The sequence below is a fragment of the Chelonoidis abingdonii genome, chromosome 3, assembly GCF_003597395.2.
Source record: "Chelonoidis abingdonii isolate Lonesome George chromosome 3, CheloAbing_2.0, whole genome shotgun sequence".
Lineage (NCBI taxonomy): Eukaryota > Metazoa > Chordata > Testudines > Testudinidae > Chelonoidis > Chelonoidis abingdonii.
The window spans coordinates 193,527,224-193,533,447 of NC_133771.1; the positions used below are offsets into that span (position 1 = coordinate 193,527,224).

Consider the following 6,224-nt stretch of genomic DNA (forward strand, 5'->3'; position numbering starts at 1 on the left):
CCTTAGACCCTGTCTATACTACTGCTGCCACTGACCAGTAGTAGCAATGGTGGGATATTTTTGGCAGAGCCTAATGTAGATACAACCTAGGACTAAAATAATATACCTATTTTATCGTCAGTCAGAAGAGTTCATATCTTCTGCTTTTTTGAGTAAGCTAAGTGTCTGACTGCAGATAAAACTGAAGCTTTAAAGGAAAACATTTGCATCTTTTGAGTTATTTTTTCCCTGTGTGAACTTGAAGAAGACATTATATATTTATAGAAATTAGAATACCAAGCTCCTAGTAATTTTTATTATTCATTCATTTCTTAAAATTGTCATTGGCGAAAGGTGCAGTAGCATCGTCTAGCAATCATGGCACTGCCCTTTGTATCAAGAGACCTGGGTGTTACTCCAGTTGTCACTAGGCTGCTGTGTGACTTGGGCATGTCACTTCATCTCTCTGTTCCTCCTTTTTTCCACCTGTAAAACAGAAATAATTATACTCAGGTCATGTCTACACTACTGATTTCTGCCAGGATAACTGAGGGGTGGGATAGCTCAGTGATTTGAGCATTGGTCTGCTAAACCCAGAGTTGTGAGTTCAATCCTCAAGGGGGCCATTTAGGAACTGGGGTAAAAACCTGTCTGGGGATGGGTCCTGCTTTGAGAAGGGGGTTGGACTAGATGACCTCCTGAGGTCCCTTCCAACCCTGATATTCTATGATTCCTCTATGTTGGTAAGAGGTGTGATAAATAAAGTGGTGGAAGAGCTCCCTTTTATGGACACCCAGCCAGTTAGCTATAAAGATCCTCTTGGTGGCTGCTTGCTTACCTGTAAAGGGTTAAAAGTCCCCAGGTAAAGAAAAGGGAGTGGGCACCTGACCAAAAGAGCCAATGGGAAGACTAGAACTTTTTAAAGTGGGGAAAAAAAGTTTTCCCTTTGTTTCTCCATTGTTCTCTGGGCTGCAAGCAAAACTGCTGTGTAAGGTTTGAACCCGGTATGAAAAAGTATCTTCCATACCTAGAAGAAATTATCTGGATAGGGAATGTTTAATTAGATGCTATTAGGTTTATTTTTTATTTTGGTTTGCGGATCTCCTCTGTGCTAACCCCTGATGCCTTTGTTTGATTGTAAACCTTAAGCTGAACCCCCAAGAAAGCTATTTTGGGTGCTTAATTTTAGTAATTGTTTCTTTTAAGATCTATCAAAAAGCCTATGTTCCAGATGTAATTTTTTCCTTTTTGTTTTTAATAAAATTTACCTTTTTTAAGAACAAGATTGGATTTTTGGTGTCCTAAGAGGTTTGTGCTTGTTTGGTTAGCTGGTAGCACAACTAATGTCTTTTGTTTTCTTTCTCAGCTCTTCCCTGGAGTGGGGATGAAAGGGCTTGAGAGTATCCCACAGGGAGGAATTCCCAAGTGCTCCTTCCTGAGTTCAAAGGGGGCTTTTTGCATTTGCGTGGTGGCAGTGTTTACCAAGCCAAGGTCAGAGAAAAACTGTAACCTTGGGAGTGTAATACAAGCCTGGAGTGGCCAGTATTAATTTTTTAAATCCTTGCGGGCCCTCACTAACTGCACTAGAAGTGACAGAGTGGGGATTCAGCCTTGAAAAGAAGTGTGATACTTGACCAACACACTTGTGCTGGCAAAAGTTACTAATGTAGATTCCCTAGTTATACTAGCAAAACTGCATTTTTGCCAATATAGTTGATTTCACTCAGGAGGGCTGGAATAAGCTATGCTAGCAAGAGCGTAGCTTTGCTAATAATAGCTGCATCCATGCTTGCAGCATTTTGCTGGTATAGTATATTGGTATTCCTTTAACAGCAAAATGCTCCCGGTATAGACATGGCTTTAGCCTCATTTGAAAATCACTGAGATCCCTACATAAAAAGTGCTATATAAAAACTATGATACATATTATTACATAACACAGACATTTTCCAGAGAAAACATTTGCTGTATGTTTGTGTGTGTTCAGAATACAACAAAATATTATACACACGTGAATAGATATTTAGTTTTACATCTGTTAATTGCTCTTTGGACAGTGAAATTATTGCTCACTTGTACAAAATAGATTATTATTTAATGTGAGCATGAATGAACAGTAGTATGAGCACAAAGGCCTGATCATGCCACCATTGAGATTCATGCATGACTAAATTAATATAAACTATTGTGCATTATCCTAACTTCATTTGTCATCTGGCATTAACATGAATTAAAATCTGGAGGAGATTTTATAAGAAATGTAATACAGATTATTCTAAGATTTGTCGTGGTACTGCTTTTTATTTTACTTGTTTGCAAATGTTTTTCTGCATTGTCTCGACAGGATGTTTCTGTCTTAGGGATGCATTTCCAAAAATCAGAATTACTGTCTGAGAAAAATGTCCTAACTACTAATTTTTCTATAATGCCAGCATGCTTCTTATCCTTTGAGAAATCATGCAGACAGGGCCAGTGCTTCCATTTAGGCGACCGCGGGCACCAGTATTTGGGAGGGCGGCAGACTGCTCCGGTGGATCTCCCGCAGGCGTGCCTGTGGACGGTCTGCTGGTCCCGCAGCTCCGATGGACCTGCCGCAGGCATGGAGCATCTGCAGGCACGCCTGCGGCAGGTCCATCGGAGCCGCGGGACCAGTGGACTGTCCGCAGGGACACTTGCTATCTACACAAACATCCCACACACAGATGGAATACAAGCTGTCAGGAACAGTATCCCTGATGATGCCACAGCACAACTGGCTGCTGAGCTCTGTGCCTTTATACTTACACACAACTATTTCAAATTTGACGACAGATATAATATCTCCAGATCAGTGGCATCTCAGCTATGGGCACCTGCATGGCCCCACAATATGCATATTTTTATGTCGACCTGGAACAAAACGCTTACTCAGATCTCCGTCCACCGCCGCTCACGCCCTTCTCTACCTACGCTACAATTGATGACATCTTATCCACTGGCCCATGAGAAGGAGACTCTGAAAAATTCCACCACAATTTCATAACAGCTTCTCACGCCCCTACCAACTCTCAGCCTGGACCAAATCTACTACGGGTGGTTCCACTTTCTTTATGACACACTGTTGCACCATTATAAGTGATGGCCACGCATTAACACCAGCCCTATATCGAAAATCTTACTGAGCCGCTATGCCTTACCTTTCATGCCTCCAGCTTCCATCCAGCATCGATCACTCGATTCCATTGGTCTAAAGCCAGCTCACTGAGGTACAACGCAGTCTGCTCAACCCCTCAGACAGAGCAACACTACAAAATTACTCCACCAAGCATTCTCAAAACTACAAATACCCGTCACAGAGGATAACGAAACAGATCAGACAGAAGCCAACATGTAACCATGAATGCCTCCTACTGCAAGCAAACCCAAGAAAGAAAACCAAACAGGACTCCACTGGCTCATCACATAGCACTGCCCCCAGCTAAAAACCCCCTCAACGCATCAACAGGGATCTTCTAAACCCCATCCTGGTAACAATTGATCCTCATCTTTCACAGGCCTTGGGTGGCAGGCCAGGTCCTCGCCCCGACAGACACCTGCCAACTCTGAAACGTATTCTCACCAGCAACTGCACACCGCACGATGAGTAACTCTAGCTCAGAAACCAATCCATTGCAACAAACCCCGATGCCAACTCTGCCCCACATCTACACGCCGCGACAACCATCACGGACCTAAACCCATATCAAGCCACGACCTCATGGTTCTTCCACCTGCACATCCACCAATGTAATACTCGCCATAATACTGCCAGCCATGCGTCCCTCTGCTGTGTTACATCGCCAACTGGATCAGTCTCTACGTGAAATAGGTATAATATGTACATAAAAACAGAATATTAGGAATTGGCATAGTATTGTACATAAACAGATAGTAAGGTGTTAATGTTCTTTCACCTTGTAAGGTTTTAACAAAGGGAACCAAACACTCTGACTCAGAGGAACCAATCAGAACTGGAAATTTTTCAAAGTAGGGATATGGGAAATTTTGTGAACTTGTGTCTTTTGTTGTCTCTCAGGGTGATGAGAAGGTTCTTTCCTGATCGTCTTATCTTCTGTTTCCAACTGTAAAGTACAGGTTGAAATAATATAGGCTTTATGTGTGTGTTGGGTGGTGATTTACATCGTGTGTAACTCTGCTGGAATGTTTCAAATTGATACTGTTTTGAATGCAGACCGTTTTATTCGTAATTTTCTTATAAGCGAAATAGCCGCTAGTTTTTATCTTGATTGCAGAGTTATGTTCTTAGTCTTTTTTCTTTTTTATAATATATAAAGTTCGTTCTTTGATATTTGTTTTTGGAGTTTCTGTACTGGGTATAGGTGTTAAGGAAGGAGGGAATTCTCTTTGTTTAGATCTACGGGTAGTGAGTCGTGCAGGAGCCAGGGAATTGGGGAGGGGAAAGAAGAGGAAAATCATTCCTTTTCCTTGTGTTTGAGGTTTGTCTCTTTGTGGAAGAGAGGGACAGAGTTTTCGGTATTGTGATGTAATAGAGTATGCTATCAATGCTCTCAAGTAGCCAAGAGGGAAAGTCTGGGTGGTGAGAGGGAGGTGGAAAGCGGAAGTGGTTAGTTCCTGCCGTTAGACTGCAGAGCTTCGGTCTTGGGGCGTCTCTCAGGGAAGGTCGGGGGACCAGAGGGGACCAAAACCTCGGAAATATTTGTGGATGTTGGCAGCCGAGCATATAGATCCAAGGCTGGAATTAAGCTTGGAAGTTTCATGCAGCTACCCAGATTTGGACGTAGTCCAGATTTGGGACAGTAGGCTTACGACAAAATATACAGAAAGCCTGTAAGGAGAGCACTTCAACCGTCCTTCCAAACTGATAGCAGACCTTAAGGTGGCCATTCCTGCAGGCAAAAAAACTTCAGGACCGACTCTCAAAGAGTAAATCTTTGTTCTGAGTCTTCAATTCATTTGCAAGAATTGATCGCACCGTTCAGCTCAAGGCTTTGAACAAAGACTTTGAATGGTTTGCCATCTACAGAAACCAGTTTTCTCCTTCTCCTTGGTTCAACACCTCAACTGCCTTTAGAACAGGGCCTTCATCTCCCTAATTGAAATAACCGTTACTATCTAGCTTGGGTGTTTTCACTACTTCATTCTGGACAAAGTGGGTATTCCACCCCGAAAGCCTCATTGATCCAAAACGGTCTGGTAGTCTACTATAGGGTGCCACTAGGATTTCTTCTCTGCTGCCTCTTACAGATTCAGACTAAACAGCGCTACCCCTCTTGATACCAGAGATCCCCCTTATGGATCTTGCACATATCTGTTGAATGACCTCTGAGCCTGTTTTCCTGCCAGCTTGGGATTCCAAACTTGCCTTGGTTGTAGCCTGATTACGTAGCCTTCTGCAACACAAGCCCAGGGTTGGGCCATGCCTCAAGCTGCAGACTAATTAAAACAGCCTCAGCAGTGTTTGCCTGTCTCCATGCACAAGAACTCAGCTTCTCAAATGGGATTCAACCCCCAAATTACCCAATATACAGAGTCTAACGTTGGTACTGGCAAATTAGTCAAAACATAATAGTAAAGAAAAAAATTGTCAGACAGCGTAGCAAATAAACTGTTTTATTTTGAACATAGTTCAACATGGTTCTGTAAAGGGAAATCCTGCCTTTTATACTAATCTATTAGAGTTTCTTTGAAGGTGTCAACAAACATGTGGAAAAGGGGATCAATGGACATGTGTACTTAGTTTCCAGAAAGCCTTTTGACAGGTCCCTCACCCAGGCTTTTCCTATTAAATTAAGGATGTTCATGGCATGATAAAAGGTTGAAGTCCTTTTTCATGGACTGAGAACTGGTAGTAAAAGACAGAGGAACGAGTAGTAGGAGTCATTAATGGTAAATATTCTCAGAATGGAGTTGAGTGGAAACTGTGGTGTTTCCCCAAGGGCAGTCCTGGACCATCGCTATTCACTTATTCATAAATGATCTGAGAAAGGGTTAACAGTGAGGTGGCAAAGTTTGCAGATGAATCTCAACTGCTAGGTAGTTAAGACCAAAGCCACTGTGAGAACTAATAAAAGACCACAACTAAGTGATGCAACAAAATGCGGAAATGAAATTAATGTGGAAAATGTAAGTAATCTCACATTGGAACAAATAATCCCACTATACATAAATAGATGGGGGCTAATTAGTAAACGAATCAGGAAAAGATATGGAGCATCAGCAGTTCTCTACGATCCCGGTGCAGTGTG

General features: G+C 42.3%; 1 long non-coding RNA gene across 1 annotated transcript in view; it reads right to left on the reverse strand.

Moving 5' to 3' along the window:
• Window positions 1-281: 281 nt before the first annotated feature.
• Window positions 282-6,224, reverse strand: part of LOC142046614 (uncharacterized) — a 31,568-nt gene continuing 25,625 nt past the window's right edge. The window contains exon 2 of the long non-coding RNA XR_012655632.1: window positions 282-465. This is a non-coding gene — a long non-coding RNA (uncharacterized LOC142046614). The remainder of the gene's footprint in view (window positions 466-6,224) is intronic.